The sequence below is a fragment of the Schistocerca cancellata genome, unplaced genomic scaffold (assembly GCF_023864275.1).
Source record: "Schistocerca cancellata isolate TAMUIC-IGC-003103 unplaced genomic scaffold, iqSchCanc2.1 HiC_scaffold_356, whole genome shotgun sequence".
Lineage (NCBI taxonomy): Eukaryota > Metazoa > Arthropoda > Insecta > Orthoptera > Acrididae > Schistocerca > Schistocerca cancellata.
This window is the reverse complement of record NW_026046374.1, coordinates 35,261-56,133: the sequence shown is the minus strand read 5'-3', so window position 1 is coordinate 56,133 and position 20,873 is coordinate 35,261. Positions and strand designations below refer to the sequence as shown.

The following is a 20,873-nucleotide window of genomic DNA, read 5'->3' as shown; positions in this document are numbered from 1 at the left end:
ATCGCTGCATGGGGCCGTTACTAATAAAACGTCGCCTAAATGCTGTCTACAAACTTATCGCGCTAAGCCCGTAACACACTATCGAAGACTGCTGACACACGATGCAACAACAAATTGCACCAGTTGTTACGTCTCATACGTTGGAGCAGAGAATTTACGTGTTTTGTCGACACTCACTGGGCAATTGGAAAATTCACAAGCATTTCGAATGCAATGTTTCCCACGCTTTCGCTCATTTCACGGTTCCGTTGAAGACGTTCTTCACCACCTGACACAGAAAAAGGAATGCAGTCGGTAGGATATTTTTAATTCTTTTGCTTCTAAGGGAGTTAGTTATCTAGTAAGTTCCTCTTGTGGCATGCAATAGACAACCAGAACAGCTACAGGAGAGAGTCATTTTTGTTGTCAGCGGTAGTTGCATTATCACAAACGCAGAGTAATTCCATTGGCGTCGCATCAAAACGAGTACCTGCCGAAACCCGGGATCGAACCATGGACCTTTAGATCTTCAGTCTAACGCTCTCTCCAACTGAGCTATTTCGGCTGACGGCGAAGGTTGCCATTTGCATGTGTTCGTTCACTTCTGCCTCGTTGCCAATTTCACAGTCACCTTCGTCTGATAAGACACAGGGACGCTGAAGGGCGAGCAGCCGATGCAGTGAAGTTCCACACACATTTCTTCAGCTTCCGTCATCGTAACAAGCAAACATGTCGACTCGATTCGTGTGATATTGAATTCGCTGACTTGACGTGACGCCACGCTGACGCTAGAAAACCCGTGCTATATCGATGCCAGGGGCAACTCGTGTGCAGAGAACGAGACACAAGAAGGAGTGAGCCTCTCCACCATATGAGAGGCAGTATCTAGCAGATACACATGGTAAAACATTCGACTTGCGTTAGCTCATAAATTGCTACACGTCATCGTCTGCAAGCTAAAATGGACACATCTGCACTGCCCAGTGAGGCGACACTTGTACTAACACCTGGTGGACGGCTGTGAGACGAGGAGATGAGCTGCGGCTTCTGGGCGCGACTGTAACGCTGCGCCCTCGATCAAATAACACTGCACATTGCTGGTGACCCACGTGTTTAGTAGTGACGCAACTGCTAGGATGCAGCTCAACGTCCGCCTTTTGAGAGCGAGAAAATTTTCGCAGTCGGCAGGACTCGAACCTACGCTCCCAGAGGGAATCTGATTTCAAGTCAGACGCCTTAACCACTCGGCCACGACTGCCGGTGGCGGAAGCGACTCCCGACAAGTCAAACCGCCATCTTTAGAAGCAATCTGATGGCAGAAAACGGCGTGGCCTCACTCTTTGCTGTAGGGTTTCCATTAGCCGTTACGAAAGTGTACTAATTTTCGCCCAGACAGGGACTTGAACCCAGGACCCTTCGGTTGAAAACCTAACGCTCTACCGACTCAGCTATGCGGGCCCACGCACGAGCATTATCGTACAGCTGCGTGGTGTGCGAGTGTTTCGCATGTCGTAATTGCTGGCTTATGGCTCCAATGGCGACTTCACCGACTTCCCACTGACGCACCGCTGACGCTAGTTTTCTGTCGTCTTAAAACGATGGACATACCTCCAAGCAGCTGCGAGATCTTAAGAAAAGAAAAAAAAAAAAAATACGCTGCACTACTGCTTTTGCCGCACTCGAATGATTGAAATTGCGATTCTTAAAAAGAAAATGAAATTTTCGAGCACATCTGTGTACTCACCATCTCAGCGACGGCTTTCTGCACTCCCAGCGTCAGTGCGAGGTTAACCGATAGGCACAGTAAGCAGCGGTCGTCGCGAAAACTCAGTATTCTTAAAACGGAAATTTTCGTCTTGTTGAGAATGGCGTCACTGGTTGCACCCGCATTCGCCCACGCATGTCACATGTGTGCGAAAACGTTTGCTCCTCTTTACGCAAAATCGCACGCAGCCGGTAGGATTCGAACCTACGCTCCCAGAGGGAATCTGATTTCGAGTCAGACGCCTTAACCACTCGGCCACGACTGCCGTTAGCGCGGTGTTCTCCCGACACATGCAACTGCTACCGTATAAAACGCTGTGGTGTCAGAAAACGGCGTAGCTGCATTATTTTCCGTAGCGTTTCCACCGCTACCAGACGAATCGCTACCAAAGTATTAAAATTTCCGCCCGGACAGGGACTTGAACCCTGGACCCTTAGGTTAAAAGCCTAATGCTCTACCGACTGAGCTATCCGGGCTCACACAAGGCTGCAAAATCTCCTACGATGCACAACTATACATTGACTCATGTCCTTTACTGTTGTGCAATCGCTGCATGGGGCCGTTACTAATAAAACGTCGCCTAAATGCTGTCTACAAACTTATCGCGCTAAGCCCGTAACACACTATCGAAGACTGCTGACACACGATGCAACAACAAATTGCACCAGTTGTTACGTCTCATACGTTGGAGCAGAGAATTTACGTGTTTTGTCGACACTCACTGGGCAATTGGAAAATTCACAAGCATTTCGAATGCAATGTTTCCCACGCTTTCGCTCATTTCACGGTTCCGTTGAAGACGTTCTTCACCACCTGACACAGAAAAAGGAATGCAGTCGGTAGGATATTTTTAATTCTTTTGCTTCTAAGGGAGTTAGTTATCTAGTAAGTTCCTCTTGTGGCATGCAATAGACAACCAGAACAGCTACAGGAGAGAGTCATTTTTGTTGTCAGCGGTAGTTGCATTATCACAAACGCAGAGTAATTCCATTGGCGTCGCATCAAAACGAGTACCTGCCGAAACCCGGGATCGAACCATGGACCTTTAGATCTTCAGTCTAACGCTCTCCCAACTGAGCTATTTCGGCTGACGGCGAAGGTTGCCATTTGCATGTGTTCGTTCACTTCTGCCTCGTTGCCAATTTCACAGTCACCTTCGTCTGATAAGACACAGGGACGCTGAAGGGCGAGCAGCCGATGCAGTGAAGTTCCACACACATTTCTTCAGCTTCCGTCATCGTAACAAGCAAACATGTCGACTCGATTCGTGTGATATTGAATTCGCTGACTTGACGTGACGCCACGCTGACGCTAGAAAACCCGTGCTATATCGATGCCAGGGGCAACTCGTGTGCAGAGAACGAGACACAAGAAGGAGTGAGCCTCTCCACCATATGAGAGGCAGTATCTAGCAGATACACATGGTAAAACATTCGACTTGCGTTAGCTCATAAATTGCTACACGTCATCGTCTGCAAGCTAAAATGGACACATCTGCACTGCCCAGTGAGGCGACACTTGTACTAACACCTGGTGGACGGCTGTGAGACGAGGAGATGAGCTGCGGCTTCTGGGCGCGACTGTAACGCTGCGCCCTCGATCAAATAACACTGCACATTGCTGGTGACCCACGTGTTTAGTAGTGACGCAACTGCTAGGATGCAGCTCAACGTCCGCCTTTTGAGAGCGAGAAAATTTTCGCAGTCGGCAGGACTCGAACCTACGCTCCCAGAGGGAATCTGATTTCAAGTCAGACGCCTTAACCACTCGGCCACGACTGCCGGTGGCGGAAGCGACTCCCGACAAGTCAAACCGCCATCTTTAGAAGCAATCTGATGGCAGAAAACGGCGTGGCCTCACTCTTTGCTGTAGGGTTTCCATTAGCCGTTACGAAAGTGTACTAATTTTCGCCCAGACAGGGACTTGAACCCAGGACCCTTCGGTTGAAAACCTAACGCTCTACCGACTCAGCTATGCGGGCCCACGCACGAGCATTATCGTACAGCTGCGTGGTGTGCGAGTGTTTCGCATGTCGTAATTGCTGCGTGGTGTGCGAGTGTTTCGCATGTCGTAATTGCTGGCTTATGGCTCCAATGGCGACTTCACCGACTTCCCACTGACGCACCGCTGACGCTAGTTTTCTGTCGTCTTAAAACGATGGACATACCTCCAAGCAGCTGCGAGATCTTAAGAAAAGAAAAAAAAAAAAAAACGCTGCACTACTGCTTTTGCCGCACTCGAATGATTGAAATTGCGATTCTTAAAAAGAAAATGAAATTTTCGAGCACATCTGTGTACTCACCATCTCAGCGACGGCTTTCTGCACTCCCAGCGTCAGTGCGAGGTTAACCGATAGGCACAGTAAGCAGCGGTCGTCGCGAAAACTCAGTATTCTTAAAACGGAAATTTTCGTCTTGTTGAGAATGGCGTCACTGGTTGCACCCGCATTCGCCCACGCATGTCACATGTGTGCGAAAACGTTTGCTCCTCTTTACGCAAAATCGCACGCAGCCGGTAGGATTCGAACCTACGCTCCCAGAGGGAATCTGATTTCGAGTCAGACGCCTTAACCACTCGGCCACGACTGCCGTTAGCGCGGTGTTCTCCCGACACATGCAACTGCTACCGTATAAAACGCTGTGGTGTCAGAAAACGGCGTAGCTGCATTATTTTCCGTAGCGTTTCCACCGCTACCAGACGAATCGCTACCAAAGTATTAAAATTTCCGCCCGGACAGGGACTTGAACCCTGGACCCTTAGGTTAAAAGCCTAATGCTCTACCGACTGAGCTATCCGGGCTCACACAAGGCTGCAAAATCTCCTACGATGCACAACTATACATTGACTCATGTCCTTTACTGTTGTGCAATCGCTGCATGGGGCCGTTACTAATAAAACGTCGCCTAAATGCTGTCTACAAACTTATCGCGCTAAGCCCGTAACACACTATCGAAGACTGCTGACACACGATGCAACAACAAATTGCACCAGTTGTTACGTCTCATACGTTGGAGCAGAGAATTTACGTGTTTTGTCGACACTCACTGGGCAATTGGAAAATTCACAAGCATTTCGAATGCAATGTTTCCCACGCTTTCGCTCATTTCACGGTTCCGTTGAAGACGTTCTTCACCACCTGACACAGAAAAAGGAATGCAGTCGGTAGGATATTTTGAATTCTTTTGCTTCTAAGGGAGTTAGTTATCTAGTAAGTTCCTCTTGTGGCATGCAATAGACAACCAGAACAGCTACAGGAGAGAGTCATTTTTGTTGTCAGCGGTAGTTGCATTATCACAAACGCAGAGTAATTCCATTGGCGTCGCATCAAAACGAGTACCTGCCGAAACCCGGGATCGAACCATGGACCTTTAGATCTTCAGTCTAACGCTCTCCCAACTGAGCTATTTCGGCTGACGGCGAAGGTTGCCATTTGCATGTGTTCGTTCACTTCTGCCTCGTTGCCAATTTCACAGTCACCTTCGTCTGATAAGACACAGGGACGCTGAAGGGCGAGCAGCCGATGCAGTGAAGTTCCACACACATTTCTTCAGCTTCCGTCATCGTAACAAGCAAACATGTCGACTCGATTCGTGTGATATTGAATTCGCTGACTTGACGTGACGCCACGCTGACGCTAGAAAACCCGTGCTATATCGATGCCAGGGGCAACTCGTGTGCAGAGAACGAGACACAAGAAGGAGTGAGCCTCTCCACCATATGAGAGGCAGTATCTAGCAGATACACATGGTAAAACATTCGACTTGCGTTAGCTCATAAATTGCTACACGTCATCGTCTGCAAGCTAAAATGGACACATCTGCACTGCCCAGTGAGGCGACACTTGTACTAACACCTGGTGGACGGCTGTGAGACGAGGAGATGAGCTGCGGCTTCTGGGCGCGACTGTAACGCTGCGCCCTCGATCAAATAACACTGCACATTGCTGGTGACCCACGTGTTTAGTAGTGACGCAACTGCTAGGATGCAGCTCAACGTCCGCCTTTTGAGAGCGAGAAAATTTTCGCAGTCGGCAGGACTCGAACCTACGCTCCCAGAGGGAATCTGATTTCAAGTCAGACGCCTTAACCACTCGGCCACGACTGCCGGTGGCGGAAGCGACTCCCGACAAGTCAAACCGCCATCTTTAGAAGCAATCTGATGGCAGAAAACGGCGTGGCCTCACTCTTTGCTGTAGGGTTTCCATTAGCCGTTACGAAAGTGTACTAATTTTCGCCCAGACAGGGACTTGAACCCAGGACCCTTCGGTTGAAAACCTAACGCTCTACCGACTCAGCTATGCGGGCCCACGCACGAGCATTATCGTACAGCTGCGTGGTGTGCGAGTGTTTCGCATGTCGTAATTGCTGGCTTATGGCTCCAATGGCGACTTCACCGACTTCCCACTGACGCACCGCTGACGCTAGTTTTCTGTCGTCTTAAAACGATGGACATACCTCCAAGCAGCTGCGAGATCTTAAGAAAAGAAAAAAAAAAAAAAACGCTGCACTACTGCTTTTGCCGCACTCGAATGATTGAAATTGCGATTCTTAAAAAGAAAATGAAATTTTCGAGCACATCTGTGTACTCACCATCTCAGCGACGGCTTTCTGCACTCCCAGCGTCAGTGCGAGGTTAACCGATAGGCACAGTAAGCAGCGGTCGTCGCGAAAACTCAGTATTCTTAAAACGGAAATTTTCGTCTTGTTGAGAATGGCGTCACTGGTTGCACCCGCATTCGCCCACGCATGTCACATGTGTGCGAAAACGTTTGCTCCTCTTTACGCAAAATCGCACGCAGCCGGTAGGATTCGAACCTACGCTCCCAGAGGGAATCTGATTTCGAGTCAGACGCCTTAACCACTCGGCCACGACTGCCGTTAGCGCGGTGTTCTCCCGACACATGCAACTGCTACCGTATAAAACGCTGTGGTGTCAGAAAACGGCGTAGCTGCATTATTTTCCGTAGCGTTTCCACCGCTACCAGACGAATCGCTACCAAAGTATTAAAATTTCCGCCCGGACAGGGACTTGAACCCTGGACCCTTAGGTTAAAAGCCTAATGCTCTACCGACTGAGCTATCCGGGCTCACACAAGGCTGCAAAATCTCCTACGATGCACAACTATACATTGACTCATGTCCTTTACTGTTGTGCAATCGCTGCATGGGGCCGTTACTAATAAAACGTCGCCTAAATGCTGTCTACAAACTTATCGCGCTAAGCCCGTAACACACTATCGAAGACTGCTGACACACGATGCAACAACAAATTGCACCAGTTGTTACGTCTCATACGTTGGAGCAGAGAATTTACGTGTTTTGTCGACACTCACTGGGCAATTGGAAAATTCACAAGCATTTCGAATGCAATGTTTCCCACGCTTTCGCTCATTTCACGGTTCCGTTGAAGACGTTCTTCACCACCTGACACAGAAAAAGGAATGCAGTCGGTAGGATATTTTTAATTCTTTTGCTTCTAAGGGAGTTAGTTATCTAGTAAGTTCCTCTTGTGGCATGCAATAGACAACCAGAACAGCTACAGGAGAGAGTCATTTTTGTTGTCAGCGGTAGTTGCATTATCACAAACGCAGAGTAATTCCATTGGCGTCGCATCAAAACGAGTACCTGCCGAAACCCGGGATCGAACCAGGGACCTTTAGATCTTCAGTCTAACGCTCTCCCAACTGAGCTATTTCGGCTGACGGCGAAGGTTGCCATTTGCATGTGTTCGTTCACTTCTGCCTCGTTGCCAATTTCACAGTCACCTTCGTCTGATAAGACACAGGGACGCTGAAGGGCGAGCAGCCGATGCAGTGAAGTTCCACACACATTTCTTCAGCTTCCGTCATCGTAACAAGCAAACATGTCGACTCGATTCGTGTGATATTGAATTCGCTGACTTGACGTGACGCCACGCTGACGCTAGAAAACCCGTGCTATATCGATGCCAGGGGCAACTCGTGTGCAGAGAACGAGACACAAGAAGGAGTGAGCCTCTCCACCATATGAGAGGCAGTATCTAGCAGATACACATGGTAAAACATTCGACTTGCGTTAGCTCATAAATTGCTACACGTCATCGTCTGCAAGCTAAAATGGACACATCTGCACTGCCCAGTGAGGCGACACTTGTACTAACACCTGGTGGACGGCTGTGAGACGAGGAGATGAGCTGCGGCTTCTGGGCGCGACTGTAACGCTGCGCCCTCGATCAAATAACACTGCACATTGCTGGTGACCCACGTGTTTAGTAGTGACGCAACTGCTAGGATGCAGCTCAACGTCCGCCTTTTGAGAGCGAGAAAATTTTCGCAGTCGGCAGGACTCGAACCTACGCTCCCAGAGGGAATCTGATTTCAAGTCAGACGCCTTAACCACTCGGCCACGACTGCCGGTGGCGGAAGCGACTCCCGACAAGTCAAACCGCCATCTTTAGAAGCAATCTGATGGCAGAAAACGGCGTGGCCTCACTCTTTGCTGTAGGGTTTCCATTAGCCGTTACGAAAGTGTACTAATTTTCGCCCAGACAGGGACTTGAACCCAGGACCCTTCGGTTGAAAACCTAACGCTCTACCGACTCAGCTATGCGGGCCCACGCACGAGCATTATCGTACAGCTGCGTGGTGTGCGAGTGTTTCGCATGTCGTAATTGCTGGCTTATGGCTCCAATGGCGACTTCACCGACTTCCCACTGACGCACCGCTGACGCTAGTTTTCTGTCGTCTTAAAACGATGGACATACCTCCAAGCAGCTGCGAGATCTTAAGAAAAGAAAAAAAAAAAAAACGCTGCACTACTGCTTTTGCCGCACTCGAATGATTGAAATTGCGATTCTTAAAAAGAAAATGAAATTTTCGAGCACATCTGTGTACTCACCATCTCAGCGACGGCTTTCTGCACTCCCAGCGTCAGTGCGAGGTTAACCGATAGGCACAGTAAGCAGCGGTCGTCGCGAAAACTCAGTATTCTTAAAACGGAAATTTTCGTCTTGTTGAGAATGGCGTCACTGGTTGCACCCGCATTCGCCCACGCATGTCACATGTGTGCGAAAACGTTTGCTCCTCTTTACGCAAAATCGCACGCAGCCGGTAGGATTCGAACCTACGCTCCCAGAGGGAATCTGATTTCGAGTCAGACGCCTTAACCACTCGGCCACGACTGCCGTTAGCGCGGTGTTCTCCCGACACATGCAACTGCTACCGTATAAAACGCTGTGGTGTCAGAAAACGGCGTAGCTGCATTATTTTCCGTAGCGTTTCCACCGCTACCAGACGAATCGCTACCAAAGTATTAAAATTTCCGCCCGGACAGGGACTTGAACCCTGGACCCTTAGGTTAAAAGCCTAATGCTCTACCGACTGAGCTATCCGGGCTCACACAAGGCTGCAAAATCTCCTACGATGCACAACTATACATTGACTCATGTCCTTTACTGTTGTGCAATCGCTGCATGGGGCCGTTACTAATAAAACGTCGCCTAAATGCTGTCTACAAACTTATCGCGCTAAGCCCGTAACACACTATCGAAGACTGCTGACACACGATGCAACAACAAATTGCACCAGTTGTTACGTCTCATACGTTGGAGCAGAGAATTTACGTGTTTTGTCGACACTCACTGGGCAATTGGAAAATTCACAAGCATTTCGAATGCAATGTTTCCCACGCTTTCGCTCATTTCACGGTTCCGTTGAAGACGTTCTTCACCACCTGACACAGAAAAAGGAATGCAGTCGGTAGGATATTTTTAATTCTTTTGCTTCTAAGGGAGTTAGTTATCTAGTAAGTTCCTCTTGTGGCATGCAATAGACAACCAGAACAGCTACAGGAGAGAGTCATTTTTGTTGTCAGCGGTAGTTGCATTATCACAAACGCAGAGTAATTCCATTGGCGTCGCATCAAAACGAGTACCTGCCGAAACCCGGGATCGAACCATGGACCTTTAGATCTTCAGTCTAACGCTCTCCCAACTGAGCTATTTCGGCTGACGGCGAAGGTTGCCATTTGCATGTGTTCGTTCACTTCTGCCTCGTTGCCAATTTCACAGTCACCTTCGTCTGATAAGACACAGGGACGCTGAAGGGCGAGCAGCCGATGCAGTGAAGTTCCACACACATTTCTTCAGCTTCCGTCATCGTAACAAGCAAACATGTCGACTCGATTCGTGTGATATTGAATTCGCTGACTTGACGTGACGCCACGCTGACGCTAGAAAACCCGTGCTATATCGATGCCAGGGGCAACTCGTGTGCAGAGAACGAGACACAAGAAGGAGTGAGCCTCTCCACCATATGAGAGGCAGTATCTAGCAGATACACATGGTAAAACATTCGACTTGCGTTAGCTCATAAATTGCTACACGTCATCGTCTGCAAGCTAAAATGGACACATCTGCACTGCCCAGTGAGGCGACACTTGTACTAACACCTGGTGGACGGCTGTGAGACGAGGAGATGAGCTGCGGCTTCTGGGCGCGACTGTAACGCTGCGCCCTCGATCAAATAACACTGCACATTGCTGGTGACCCACGTGTTTAGTAGTGACGCAACTGCTAGGATGCAGCTCAACGTCCGCCTTTTGAGAGCGAGAAAATTTTCGCAGTCGGCAGGACTCGAACCTACGCTCCCAGAGGGAATCTGATTTCAAGTCAGACGCCTTAACCACTCGGCCAAGACTGCCGGTGGCGGAAGCGACTCCCGACAAGTCAAACCGCCATCTTTAGAAGCAATATGATGGCAGAAAACGGCGTGGCCTCACTCTTTGCTGTAGGGTTTCCATTAGCCGTTACGAAAGTGTACTAATTTTCGCCCAGACAGGGACTTGAACCCAGGACCCTTCGGTTGAAAACCTAACGCTCTACCGACTCAGCTATGCGGGCCCACGCACGAGCATTATCGTACAGCTGCGTGGTGTGCGAGTGTTTCGCATGTCGTAATTGCTGGCTTATGGCTCCAATGGCGACTTCACCGACTTCCCACTGACGCACCGCTGACGCTAGTTTTCTGTCGTCTTAAAACGATGGACATACCTCCAAGCAGCTGCGAGATCTTAAGAAAAGAAAAAAAAAAAAAAACGCTGCACTACTGCTTTTGCCGCACTCGAATGATTGAAATTGCGATTCTTAAAAAGAAAATGAAATTTTCGAGCACATCTGTGTACTCACCATCTCAGCGACGGCTTTCTGCACTCCCAGCGCCAGTGCGAGGTTAACCGATAGGCACAGTAAGCAGCGGTCGTCGCGAAAACTCAGTATTCTTAAAACGGAAATTTTCGTCTTGTTGAGAATGGCGTCACTGGTTGCACCCGCATTCGCCCACGCATGTCACATGTGTGCGAAAACGTTTGCTCCTCTTTACGCAAAATCGCACGCAGCCGGTAGGATTCGAACCTACGCTCCCAGAGGGAATCTGATTTCGAGTCAGACGCCTTAACCACTCGGCCACGACTGCCGTTAGCGCGGTGTTCTCCCGACACATGCAACTGCTACCGTATAAAACGCTGTGGTGTCAGAAAACGGCGTAGCTGCATTATTTTCCGTAGCGTTTCCACCGCTACCAGACGAATCGCTACCAAAGTATTAAAATTTCCGCCCGGACAGGGACTTGAACCCTGGACCCTTAGGTTAAAAGCCTAATGCTCTACCGACTGAGCTATCCGGGCTCACACAAGGCTGCAAAATCTCCTACGATGCACAACTATACATTGACTCATGTCCTTTACTGTTGTGCAATCGCTGCATGGGGCCGTTACTAATAAAACGTCGCCTAAATGCTGTCTACAAACTTATCGCGCTAAGCCCGTAACACACTATCGAAGACTGCTGACACACGATGCAACAACAAATTGCACCAGTTGTTACGTCTCATACGTTGGAGCAGAGAATTTACGTGTTTTGTCGACACTCACTGGGCAATTGGAAAATTCACAAGCATTTCGAATGCAATGTTTCCCACGCTTTCGCTCATTTCACGGTTCCGTTGAAGACGTTCTTCACCACCTGACACAGAAAAAGGAATGCAGTCGGTAGGATATTTTGAATTCTTTTGCTTCTAAGGGAGTTAGTTATCTAGTAAGTTCCTCTTGTGGCATGCAATAGACAACCAGAACAGCTACAGGAGAGAGTCATTTTTGTTGTCAGCGGTAGTTGCATTATCACAAACGCAGAGTAATTCCATTGGCGTCGCATCAAAACGAGTACCTGCCGAAACCCGGGATCGAACCATGGACCTTTAGATCTTCAGTCTAACGCTCTCCCAACTGAGCTATTTCGGCTGACGGCGAAGGTTGCCATTTGCATGTGTTCGTTCACTTCTGCCTCGTTGCCAATTTCACAGTCACCTTCGTCTGATAAGACACAGGGACGCTGAAGGGCGAGCAGCCGATGCAGTGAAGTTCCACACACATTTCTTCAGCTTCCGTCATCGTAACAAGCAAACATGTCGACTCGATTCGTGTGATATTGAATTCGCTGACTTGACGTGACGCCACGCTGACGCTAGAAAACCCGTGCTATATCGATGCCAGGGGCAACTCGTGTGCAGAGAACGAGACACAAGAAGGAGTGAGCCTCTCCACCATATGAGAGGCAGTATCTAGCAGATACACATGGTAAAACATTCGACTTGCGTTAGCTCATAAATTGCTACACGTCATCGTCTGCAAGCTAAAATGGACACATCTGCACTGCCCAGTGAGGCGACACTTGTACTAACACCTGGTGGACGGCTGTGAGACGAGGAGATGAGCTGCGGCTTCTGGGCGCGACTGTAACGCTGCGCCCTCGATCAAATAACACTGCACATTGCTGGTGACCCACGTGTTTAGTAGTGACGCAACTGCTAGGATGCAGCTCAACGTCCGCCTTTTGAGAGCGAGAAAATTTTCGCAGTCGGCAGGACTCGAACCTACGCTCCCAGAGGGAATCTGATTTCAAGTCAGACGCCTTAACCACTCGGCCACGACTGCCGGTGGCGGAAGCGACTCCCGACAAGTCAAACCGCCATCTTTAGAAGCAATATGATGGCAGAAAACGGCGTGGCCTCACTCTTTGCTGTAGGGTTTCCATTAGCCGTTACGAAAGTGTACTAATTTTCGCCCAGACAGGGACTTGAACCCAGGACCCTTCGGTTGAAAACCTAACGCTCTACCGACTCAGCTATGCGGGCCCACGCACGAGCATTATCGTACAGCTGCGTGGTGTGCGAGTGTTTCGCATGTCGTAATTGCTGGCTTATGGCTCCAATGGCGACTTCACCGACTTCCCACTGACGCACCGCTGACGCTAGTTTTCTGTCGTCTTAAAACGATGGACATACCTCCAAGCAGCTGCGAGATCTTAAGAAAAGAAAAAAAAAAAAAAAACGCTGCACTACTGCTTTTGCCGCACTCGAATGATTGAAATTGCGATTCTTAAAAAGAAAATGAAATTTTCGAGCACATCTGTGTACTCACCATCTCAGCGACGGCTTTCTGCACTCCCAGCGTCAGTGCGAGGTTAACCGATAGGCACAGTAAGCAGCGGTCGTCGCGAAAACTCAGTATTCTTAAAACGGAAATTTTCGTCTTGTTGAGAATGGCGTCACTGGTTGCACCCGCATTCGCCCACGCATGTCACATGTGTGCGAAAACGTTTGCTCCTCTTTACGCAAAATCGCACGCAGCCGGTAGGATTCGAACCTACGCTCCCAGAGGGAATCTGATTTCGAGTCAGACGCCTTAACCACTCGGCCACGACTGCCGTTAGCGCGGTGTTCTCCCGACACATGCAACTGCTACCGTATAAAACGCTGTGGTGTCAGAAAACGGCGTAGCTGCATTATTTTCCGTAGCGTTTCCACCGCTACCAGACGAATCGCTACCAAAGTATTAAAATTTCCGCCCGGACAGGGACTTGAACCCTGGACCCTTAGGTTAAAAGCCTAATGCTCTACCGACTGAGCTATCCGGGCTCACACAAGGCTGCAAAATCTCCTACGATGCACAACTATACATTGACTCATGTCCTTTACTGTTGTGCAATCGCTGCATGGGGCCGTTACTAATAAAACGTCGCCTAAATGCTGTCTACAAACTTATCGCGCTAAGCCCGTAACACACTATCGAAGACTGCTGACACACGATGCAACAACAAATTGCACCAGTTGTTACGTCTCATACGTTGGAGCAGAGAATTTACGTGTTTTGTCGACACTCACTGGGCAATTGGAAAATTCACAAGCATTTCGAATGCAATGTTTCCCACGCTTTCGCTCATTTCACGGTTCCGTTGAAGACGTTCTTCACCACCTGACACAGAAAAAGGAATGCAGTCGGTAGGATATTTTTAATTCTTTTGCTTCTAAGGGAGTTAGTTATCTAGTAAGTTCCTCTTGTGGCATGCAATAGACAACCAGAACAGCTACAGGAGAGAGTCATTTTTGTTGTCAGCGGTAGTTGCATTATCACAAACGCAGAGTAATTCCATTGGCGTCGCATCAAAACGAGTACCTGCCGAAACCCGGGATCGAACCATGGACCTTTAGATCTTCAGTCTAACGCTCTCCCAACTGAGCTATTTCGGCTGACGGCGAAGGTTGCCATTTGCATGTGTTCGTTCACTTCTGCCTCGTTGCCAATTTCACAGTCACCTTCGTCTGATAAGACACAGGGACGCTGAAGGGCGAGCAGCCGATGCAGTGAAGTTCCACACACATTTCTTCAGCTTCCGTCATCGTAACAAGCAAACATGTCGACTCGATTCGTGTGATATTGAATTCGCTGACTTGACGTGACGCCACGCTGACGCTAGAAAACCCGTGCTATATCGATGCCAGGGGCAACTCGTGTGCAGAGAACGAGACACAAGAAGGAGTGAGCCTCTCCACCATATGAGAGGCAGTATCTAGCAGATACACATGGTAAAACATTCGACTTGCGTTAGCTCATAAATTGCTACACGTCATCGTCTGCAAGCTAAAATGGACACATCTGCACTGCCCAGTGAGGCGACACTTGTACTAACACCTGGTGGACGGCTGTGAGACGAGGAGATGAGCTGCGGCTTCTGGGCGCGACTGTAACGCTGCGCCCTCGATCAAATAACACTGCACATTGCTGGTGACCCACGTGTTTAGTAGTGACGCAACTGCTAGGATGCAGCTCAACGTCCGCCTTTTGAGAGCGAGAAAATTTTCGCAGTCGGCAGGACTCGAACCTACGCTCCCAGAGGGAATCTGATTTCAAGTCAGACGCCTTAACCACTCGGCCACGACTGCCGGTGGCGGAAGCGACTCCCGACAAGTCAAACCGCCATCTTTAGAAGCAATCTGATGGCAGAAAACGGCGTGGCCTCACTCTTTGCTGTAGGGTTTCCATTAGCCGTTACGAAAGTGTACTAATTTTCGCCCAGACAGGGACTTGAACCCAGGACCCTTCGGTTGAAAACCTAACGCTCTACCGACTCAGCTATGCGGGCCCACGCACGAGCATTATCGTACAGCTGCGTGGTGTGCGAGTGTTTCGCATGTCGTAATTGCTGGCTTATGGCTCCAATGGCGACTTCACCGACTTCCCACTGACGCACCGCTGACGCTAGTTTTCTGTCGTCTTAAAACGATGGACATACCTCCAAGCAGCTGCGAGATCTTAAGAAAAGAAAAAAAAAAAAAACGCTGCACTACTGCTTTTGCCGCACTCGAATGATTGAAATTGCGATTCTTAAAAAGAAAATGAAATTTTCGAGCACATCTGTGTACTCACCATCTCAGCGACGGCTTTCTGCAGTCCCAGCGTCAGTGCGAGGTTAACCGATAGGCACAGTAAGCAGCGGTCGTCGCGAAAACTCAGTATTCTTAAAACGGAAATTTTCGTCTTGTTGAGAATGGCGTCACTGGTTGCACCCGCATTCGCCCACGCATGTCACATGTGTGCGAAAACGTTTGCTCCTCTTTACGCAAAATCGCACGCAGCCGGTAGGATTCGAACCTACGCTCCCAGAGGGAATCTGATTTCGAGTCAGACGCCTTAACCACTCGGCCACGACTGCCGTTAGCGCGGTGTTCTCCCGACACATGCAACTGCTACCGTATAAAACGCTGTGGTGTCAGAAAACGGCGTAGCTGCATTATTTTCCGTAGCGTTTCCACCGCTACCAGACGAATCGCTACCAAAGTATTAAAATTTCCGCCCGGACAGGGACTTGAACCCTGGACCCTTAGGTTAAAAGCCTAATGCTCTACCGACTGAGCTATCCGGGCTCACACAAGGCTGCAAAATCTCCTACGATGCACAACTATACATTGACTCATGTCCTTTACTGTTGTGCAATCGCTGCATGGGGCCGTTACTAATAAAACGTCGCCTAAATGCTGTCTACAAACTTATCGCGCTAAGCCCGTAACACACTATCGAAGACTGCTGACACACGATGCAACAACAAATTGCACCAGTTGTTACGTCTCATACGTTGGAGCAGAGAATTTACGTGTTTTGTCGACACTCACTGGGCAATTGGAAAATTCACAAGCATTTCGAATGCAATGTTTCCCACGCTTTCGCTCATTTCACGGTTCCGTTGAAGACGTTCTTCACCACCTGACACAGAAAAAGGAATGCAGTCGGTAGGATATTTTTAATTCTTTTGCTTCTAAGGGAGTTAGTTATCTAGTAAGTTCCTCTTGTGGCATGCAATAGACAACCAGAACAGCTACAGGAGAGAGTCATTTTTGTTGTCAGCGGTAGTTGCATTATCACAAACGCAGAGTAATTCCATTGGCGTCGCATCAAAACGAGTACCTGCCGAAACCCGGGATCGAACCATGGACCTTTAGATCTTCAGTCTAACGCTCTCCCAACTGAGCTATTTCGGCTGACGGCGAAGGTTGCCATTTGCATGTGTTCGTTCACTTCTGCCTCGTTGCCAATTTCACAGTCACCTTCGTCTGATAAGACACAGGGACGCTGAAGGGCGAGCAGCCGATGCAGTGAAGTTCCACACACATTTCTTCAGCTTCCGTCATCGTAACAAGCAAACATGTCGACTCGATTCGTGTGATATTGAATTCGCTGACTTGACGTGACGCCACGCTGACGCTAGAAAACCCGTGCTATATCGATGCCAGGGGCAACTCGTGTGCAGAGAACGAGACACAAGAAGGAGTGAGCCTCTCCACCATATGAGAGGCAGTATCTAGCAGATACACATGGTAAAACATTCGACTTGCGTTAGCTCATAAATTGCTACACGTCATCGTCTGCAAGCTAAAATGGACACATCTGCACTGCCCAGTGAGGCGACACTTGTACTAACACCTGGTGGACGGCTGTGAGACGAGGAGATGAGCTGCGGCTTCTGGGCGCGACTGTAACGCTGCGCCCTCGATCAAATAACACTGCACATTGCTGGTGACCCACGTGTTTAGTAGTGACGCAACTGCTAGGATGCAGCTCAACGTCCGCCTTTTGAGAGCGAGAAAATTTTCGCAGTCGGCAGGACTCGAACCTACGCTCCCAGAGGGAATCTGATTTCAAGTCAGACGCCTTAACCACTCGGCCACGACTGCCGGTGGCGGAAGCGACTCCCGACAAGTCAAACCGCCATCTTTAGAAGCAATCTGATGGCAGAAAACGGCGTGGCCTCACTCTTTGCTGTAGGGTTTCCATTAGCCGTTACGAAAGTGTACTAATTTTCGCCCAGACAGGGACTTGAACCCAGGACCCTTCGGTTGAAAACCTAACGCTCTACCGACTCAGCTATGCGGGCCCACGCACGAGCATTATCGTACAGCTGCGTGGTGTGCGAGTGTTTCGCATGTCGTAATTGCTGGCTTATGGCTCCAATGGCGACTTCACCGACTTCCCACTGACGCACCGCTGACGCTAGTTTTCTGTCGTCTTAAAACGATGGACATACCTCCAAGCAGCTGCGAGATCTTAAGAAAAGAAAAAAAAAAAAAACGCTGCACTACTGCTTTTGCCGCACTCGAATGATTGAAATTGCGATTCTTAAAAAGAAAATGAAATTTTCGAGCACATCTGTGTACTCACCATCTCAGCGACGGCTTTCTGCACTCCCAGCGTCAGTGCGAGGTTAACCGATAGGCACAGTAAGCAGCGGTCGTCGCGAAAACTCAGTATTCTTAAAACGGAAATTTTCGTCTTGTTGAGAATGGCGTCACTGGTTGCACCCGCATTCGCCCACGCATGTCACATGTGTGCGAAAACGTTTGCTCCTCTTTACGCAAAATCGCACGCAGCCGGTAGGATTCGAACCTACGCTCCCAGAGGGAATCTGATTTCGAGTCAGACGCCTTAACCACTCGGCCACGACTGCCGTTAGCGCGGTGTTCTCCCGACACATGCAACTGCTACCGTATAAAACGCTGTGGTGTCAGAAAACGGCGTAGCTGCATTATTTTCCGTAGCGTTTCCACCGCTACCAGACGAATCGCTACCAAAGTATTAAAATTTCCGCCCGGACAGGGACTTGAACCCTGGACCCTTAGGTTAAAAGCCTAATGCTCTACCGACTGAGCTATCCGGGCTCACACAAGGCTGCAAAATCTCCTACGATGCACAACTATACATTGACTCATGTCCTTTACTGTTGTGCAATCGCTGCATGGGGCCGTTACTAATAAAACGTCGCCTAAATGCTGTCTACAAACTTATCGCGCTAAGCCCGTAACACACTATCGAAGACTGCTGACACACGATGCAACAACAAATTGCACCAGTTGTTACGTCTCATACGTTGGAGCAGAGAATTTACGTGTTTTGTCGACACTCACTGGGCAATTGGAAAATTCACAAGCATTTCGAATGCAATGTTTCCCACGCTTTCGCTCATTTCACGGTTCCGTTGAAGACGTTCTTCACCACCTGACACAGAAAAAGGAATGCAGTCGGTAGGATATTTTGAATTCTTTTGCTTCTAAGGGAGTTAGTTATCTAGTAAGTTCCTCTTGTGGCATGCAATAGACAACCAGAACAGCTACAGGAGAGAGTCATTTTTGTTGTCAGCGGTAGTTGCATTATCACAAACGCAGAGTAATTCCATTGGCGTCGCATCAAAACGAGTACCTGCCGAAACCCGGGATCGAACCATGGACCTTTAGATCTTCAGTCTAACGCTCTCCCAACTGAGCTATTTCGGCTGACGGCGAAGGTTGCCATTTGCATGTGTTCGTTCACTTCTGCCTCGTTGCCAATTTCACAGTCACCTTCGTCTGATAAGACACAGGGACGCTGAAGGGCGAGCAGCCGATGCAGTGAAGTTCCACACACATTTCTTCAGCTTCCGTCATCGTAACAAGCAAACATGTCGACTCGATTCGTGTGATATTGAATTCGCTGACTTGACGTGACGCCACGCTGACGCTAGAAAACCCGTGCTATATCGATGCCAGGGGCAACTCGTGTGCAGAGAACGAGACACAAGAAGGAGTGAGCCTCTCCACCATATGAGAGGCAGTATCTAGCAGATACACATGGTAAAACATTCGACTTGCGTTAGCTCATAAATTGCTACACGTCATCGTCTGCAAGCTAAAATGGACACATCTGCACTGCCCAGTGAGGCGACACTTGTACTAACACCTGGTGGACGGCTGTGAGACGAGGAGATGAGCTGCGGCTTCTGGGCGCGACTGTAACGCTGCGCCCTCGATCAAATAACACTGCACATTGCTGGTGACCCACGTGTTTAGTAGTGACGCAACTGCTAGGATGCAGCTCAACGTCCGCCTTTTGAGAGCGAGAAAATTTTCGCAGTCGGCAGGACTCGAACCTACGCTCCCAGAGGGAATCTGATTTCAAGTCAGACGCCTTAACCACTCGGCCACGACTGCCGGTGTCGGAAGCGACTCCCGACAAGTCAAACCGCCATCTTTAGAAGCAATCTGATGGCAGAAAACGGCGTGGCCTCACTCTTTGCTGTAGGGTTTCCATTAGCCGTTACGAAAGTGTACTAATTTTCGCCCAGACAGGGACTTGAACCCAGGACCCTTCGGTTGAAAACCTAACGCTCTACCGACTCAGCTATGCGGGCCCACGCACGAGCATTATCGTACAGCTGCGTGGTGTGCGAGTGTTTCGCATGTCGTAATTGCTGGCTTATGGCTCCAATGGCGACTTCACCGACTTCCCACTGACGCACCGCTGACGCTAGTTTTCTGTCGTCTTAAAACGATGGACATACCTCCAAGCAGCTGCGAGATCTTAAGAAAAGAAAAAAAAAAAAAACGCTGCACTACTGCTTTTGCCGCACTCGAATGATTGAAATTGCGATTCTTAAAAAGAAAATGAAATTTTCGAGCACATCTGTGTACTCACCATCTCAGCGACGGCTTTCTGCAGTCCCAGCGTCAGTGCGAGGTTAACCGATAGGCACAGTAAGCAGCGGTCGTCGCGAAAACTCAGTATTCTTAAAACGGAAATTTTCGTCTTGTTGAGAATGGCGTCACTGGTTGCACCCGCATTCGCCCACGCATGTCACATGTGTGCGAAAACGTTTGCTCCTCTTTACGCAAAATCGCACGCAGCCGGTAGGATTCGAACCTACGCTCCCAGAGGGAATCTGATTTCGAGTCAGACGCCTTAACCACTCGGCCACGACTGCCGTTAGCGCGGTGTTCTCCCGACACATGCAACTGCTACCGTATAAAACGCTGTGGTATCAGAAAACGGCGTAGCTGCATTATTTTCCGTAGCGTTTCCACCGCTACCAGACGAATCGCTACCAAAGTATTAAAATTTCCGCCCGGACAGGGACTTGAACCCTGGACCCTTAGGTTAAAAGCCTAATGCTCTACCGACTGAGCTATCCGGGCTCACACAAGGCTGCAAAATCTCCTACGATGCACAACTATACATTGACTCATGTCCTTTACTGTTGTGCAATCGCTGCATGGGGCCGTTACTAATAAAACGTCGCCTAAATGCTGTCTACAAACTTATCGCGCTAAGCCCGTAACACACTATCGAAGACTGCTGACACACGATGCAACAACAAATTGCACCAGTTGTTACGTCTCATACGTTGGAGCAGAGAATTTACGTGTTTTGTCGACACTCACTGGGCAATTGGAAAATTCACAAGCATTTCGAATGCAATGTTTCCCACGCTTTCGCTCATTTCACGGTTCCGTTGAAGA

The 20,873-nt window shown here is 49.1% G+C and overlaps 36 non-coding genes across 36 annotated transcripts; all 36 read right to left on the bottom strand.

Moving 5' to 3' along the window:
- Positions 1 to 470: 470 nt before the first annotated feature.
- On the bottom strand, positions 471 to 544 carry Trnaf-gaa (transfer RNA phenylalanine (anticodon GAA)). Its single transcript has one exon. It is a non-coding gene; the product is annotated as a tRNA-Phe (tRNA).
- Positions 545 to 1,155: 611 nt separating this feature from the next.
- Positions 1,156 to 1,237, bottom strand: Trnas-uga (transfer RNA serine (anticodon UGA)). The gene has a single exon. It is a non-coding gene; the product is annotated as a tRNA-Ser (tRNA).
- A 690-nt stretch (positions 1,238 to 1,927) lies between these two features.
- Positions 1,928 to 2,009, bottom strand: Trnas-cga (transfer RNA serine (anticodon CGA)). Its single transcript has one exon. It is a non-coding gene; the product is annotated as a tRNA-Ser (tRNA).
- A 138-nt stretch (positions 2,010 to 2,147) lies between these two features.
- Trnak-uuu (transfer RNA lysine (anticodon UUU)) lies at positions 2,148 to 2,220 on the bottom strand. Its single transcript has one exon. It is a non-coding gene; the product is annotated as a tRNA-Lys (tRNA).
- Positions 2,221 to 2,759: 539 nt separating this feature from the next.
- Positions 2,760 to 2,832, bottom strand: Trnaf-gaa (transfer RNA phenylalanine (anticodon GAA)). The gene has a single exon. It is a non-coding gene; the product is annotated as a tRNA-Phe (tRNA).
- A 611-nt stretch (positions 2,833 to 3,443) lies between these two features.
- Positions 3,444 to 3,525, bottom strand: Trnas-uga (transfer RNA serine (anticodon UGA)). Its single transcript has one exon. It is a non-coding gene; the product is annotated as a tRNA-Ser (tRNA).
- Positions 3,526 to 4,250: 725 nt separating this feature from the next.
- Trnas-cga (transfer RNA serine (anticodon CGA)) lies at positions 4,251 to 4,332 on the bottom strand. The gene has a single exon. It is a non-coding gene; the product is annotated as a tRNA-Ser (tRNA).
- A 138-nt stretch (positions 4,333 to 4,470) lies between these two features.
- Trnak-uuu (transfer RNA lysine (anticodon UUU)) lies at positions 4,471 to 4,543 on the bottom strand. Its single transcript has one exon. It is a non-coding gene; the product is annotated as a tRNA-Lys (tRNA).
- Positions 4,544 to 5,082: 539 nt separating this feature from the next.
- On the bottom strand, positions 5,083 to 5,155 carry Trnaf-gaa (transfer RNA phenylalanine (anticodon GAA)). The gene has a single exon. It is a non-coding gene; the product is annotated as a tRNA-Phe (tRNA).
- A 611-nt stretch (positions 5,156 to 5,766) lies between these two features.
- Positions 5,767 to 5,848, bottom strand: Trnas-uga (transfer RNA serine (anticodon UGA)). The gene has a single exon. It is a non-coding gene; the product is annotated as a tRNA-Ser (tRNA).
- Positions 5,849 to 6,537: 689 nt separating this feature from the next.
- Trnas-cga (transfer RNA serine (anticodon CGA)) lies at positions 6,538 to 6,619 on the bottom strand. Its single transcript has one exon. It is a non-coding gene; the product is annotated as a tRNA-Ser (tRNA).
- Positions 6,620 to 6,757: 138 nt separating this feature from the next.
- Trnak-uuu (transfer RNA lysine (anticodon UUU)) lies at positions 6,758 to 6,830 on the bottom strand. Its single transcript has one exon. It is a non-coding gene; the product is annotated as a tRNA-Lys (tRNA).
- Positions 6,831 to 7,369: 539 nt separating this feature from the next.
- Trnaf-gaa (transfer RNA phenylalanine (anticodon GAA)) lies at positions 7,370 to 7,442 on the bottom strand. The gene has a single exon. It is a non-coding gene; the product is annotated as a tRNA-Phe (tRNA).
- A 611-nt stretch (positions 7,443 to 8,053) lies between these two features.
- Trnas-uga (transfer RNA serine (anticodon UGA)) lies at positions 8,054 to 8,135 on the bottom strand. Its single transcript has one exon. It is a non-coding gene; the product is annotated as a tRNA-Ser (tRNA).
- A 688-nt stretch (positions 8,136 to 8,823) lies between these two features.
- On the bottom strand, positions 8,824 to 8,905 carry Trnas-cga (transfer RNA serine (anticodon CGA)). The gene has a single exon. It is a non-coding gene; the product is annotated as a tRNA-Ser (tRNA).
- Positions 8,906 to 9,043: 138 nt separating this feature from the next.
- On the bottom strand, positions 9,044 to 9,116 carry Trnak-uuu (transfer RNA lysine (anticodon UUU)). Its single transcript has one exon. It is a non-coding gene; the product is annotated as a tRNA-Lys (tRNA).
- A 539-nt stretch (positions 9,117 to 9,655) lies between these two features.
- Trnaf-gaa (transfer RNA phenylalanine (anticodon GAA)) lies at positions 9,656 to 9,728 on the bottom strand. Its single transcript has one exon. It is a non-coding gene; the product is annotated as a tRNA-Phe (tRNA).
- A 611-nt stretch (positions 9,729 to 10,339) lies between these two features.
- On the bottom strand, positions 10,340 to 10,421 carry Trnas-uga (transfer RNA serine (anticodon UGA)). Its single transcript has one exon. It is a non-coding gene; the product is annotated as a tRNA-Ser (tRNA).
- A 689-nt stretch (positions 10,422 to 11,110) lies between these two features.
- Trnas-cga (transfer RNA serine (anticodon CGA)) lies at positions 11,111 to 11,192 on the bottom strand. The gene has a single exon. It is a non-coding gene; the product is annotated as a tRNA-Ser (tRNA).
- Positions 11,193 to 11,330: 138 nt separating this feature from the next.
- Trnak-uuu (transfer RNA lysine (anticodon UUU)) lies at positions 11,331 to 11,403 on the bottom strand. Its single transcript has one exon. It is a non-coding gene; the product is annotated as a tRNA-Lys (tRNA).
- A 539-nt stretch (positions 11,404 to 11,942) lies between these two features.
- Trnaf-gaa (transfer RNA phenylalanine (anticodon GAA)) lies at positions 11,943 to 12,015 on the bottom strand. Its single transcript has one exon. It is a non-coding gene; the product is annotated as a tRNA-Phe (tRNA).
- Positions 12,016 to 12,626: 611 nt separating this feature from the next.
- Trnas-uga (transfer RNA serine (anticodon UGA)) lies at positions 12,627 to 12,708 on the bottom strand. The gene has a single exon. It is a non-coding gene; the product is annotated as a tRNA-Ser (tRNA).
- Positions 12,709 to 13,398: 690 nt separating this feature from the next.
- On the bottom strand, positions 13,399 to 13,480 carry Trnas-cga (transfer RNA serine (anticodon CGA)). The gene has a single exon. It is a non-coding gene; the product is annotated as a tRNA-Ser (tRNA).
- A 138-nt stretch (positions 13,481 to 13,618) lies between these two features.
- On the bottom strand, positions 13,619 to 13,691 carry Trnak-uuu (transfer RNA lysine (anticodon UUU)). The gene has a single exon. It is a non-coding gene; the product is annotated as a tRNA-Lys (tRNA).
- A 539-nt stretch (positions 13,692 to 14,230) lies between these two features.
- On the bottom strand, positions 14,231 to 14,303 carry Trnaf-gaa (transfer RNA phenylalanine (anticodon GAA)). Its single transcript has one exon. It is a non-coding gene; the product is annotated as a tRNA-Phe (tRNA).
- Positions 14,304 to 14,914: 611 nt separating this feature from the next.
- Trnas-uga (transfer RNA serine (anticodon UGA)) lies at positions 14,915 to 14,996 on the bottom strand. The gene has a single exon. It is a non-coding gene; the product is annotated as a tRNA-Ser (tRNA).
- Positions 14,997 to 15,684: 688 nt separating this feature from the next.
- On the bottom strand, positions 15,685 to 15,766 carry Trnas-cga (transfer RNA serine (anticodon CGA)). The gene has a single exon. It is a non-coding gene; the product is annotated as a tRNA-Ser (tRNA).
- A 138-nt stretch (positions 15,767 to 15,904) lies between these two features.
- On the bottom strand, positions 15,905 to 15,977 carry Trnak-uuu (transfer RNA lysine (anticodon UUU)). The gene has a single exon. It is a non-coding gene; the product is annotated as a tRNA-Lys (tRNA).
- A 539-nt stretch (positions 15,978 to 16,516) lies between these two features.
- Trnaf-gaa (transfer RNA phenylalanine (anticodon GAA)) lies at positions 16,517 to 16,589 on the bottom strand. The gene has a single exon. It is a non-coding gene; the product is annotated as a tRNA-Phe (tRNA).
- A 611-nt stretch (positions 16,590 to 17,200) lies between these two features.
- Positions 17,201 to 17,282, bottom strand: Trnas-uga (transfer RNA serine (anticodon UGA)). Its single transcript has one exon. It is a non-coding gene; the product is annotated as a tRNA-Ser (tRNA).
- A 688-nt stretch (positions 17,283 to 17,970) lies between these two features.
- Trnas-cga (transfer RNA serine (anticodon CGA)) lies at positions 17,971 to 18,052 on the bottom strand. Its single transcript has one exon. It is a non-coding gene; the product is annotated as a tRNA-Ser (tRNA).
- A 138-nt stretch (positions 18,053 to 18,190) lies between these two features.
- Positions 18,191 to 18,263, bottom strand: Trnak-uuu (transfer RNA lysine (anticodon UUU)). The gene has a single exon. It is a non-coding gene; the product is annotated as a tRNA-Lys (tRNA).
- Positions 18,264 to 18,802: 539 nt separating this feature from the next.
- On the bottom strand, positions 18,803 to 18,875 carry Trnaf-gaa (transfer RNA phenylalanine (anticodon GAA)). Its single transcript has one exon. It is a non-coding gene; the product is annotated as a tRNA-Phe (tRNA).
- A 611-nt stretch (positions 18,876 to 19,486) lies between these two features.
- Positions 19,487 to 19,568, bottom strand: Trnas-uga (transfer RNA serine (anticodon UGA)). The gene has a single exon. It is a non-coding gene; the product is annotated as a tRNA-Ser (tRNA).
- Positions 19,569 to 20,256: 688 nt separating this feature from the next.
- On the bottom strand, positions 20,257 to 20,338 carry Trnas-cga (transfer RNA serine (anticodon CGA)). Its single transcript has one exon. It is a non-coding gene; the product is annotated as a tRNA-Ser (tRNA).
- A 138-nt stretch (positions 20,339 to 20,476) lies between these two features.
- On the bottom strand, positions 20,477 to 20,549 carry Trnak-uuu (transfer RNA lysine (anticodon UUU)). The gene has a single exon. It is a non-coding gene; the product is annotated as a tRNA-Lys (tRNA).
- Positions 20,550 to 20,873: the final 324 nt, after the last annotated feature.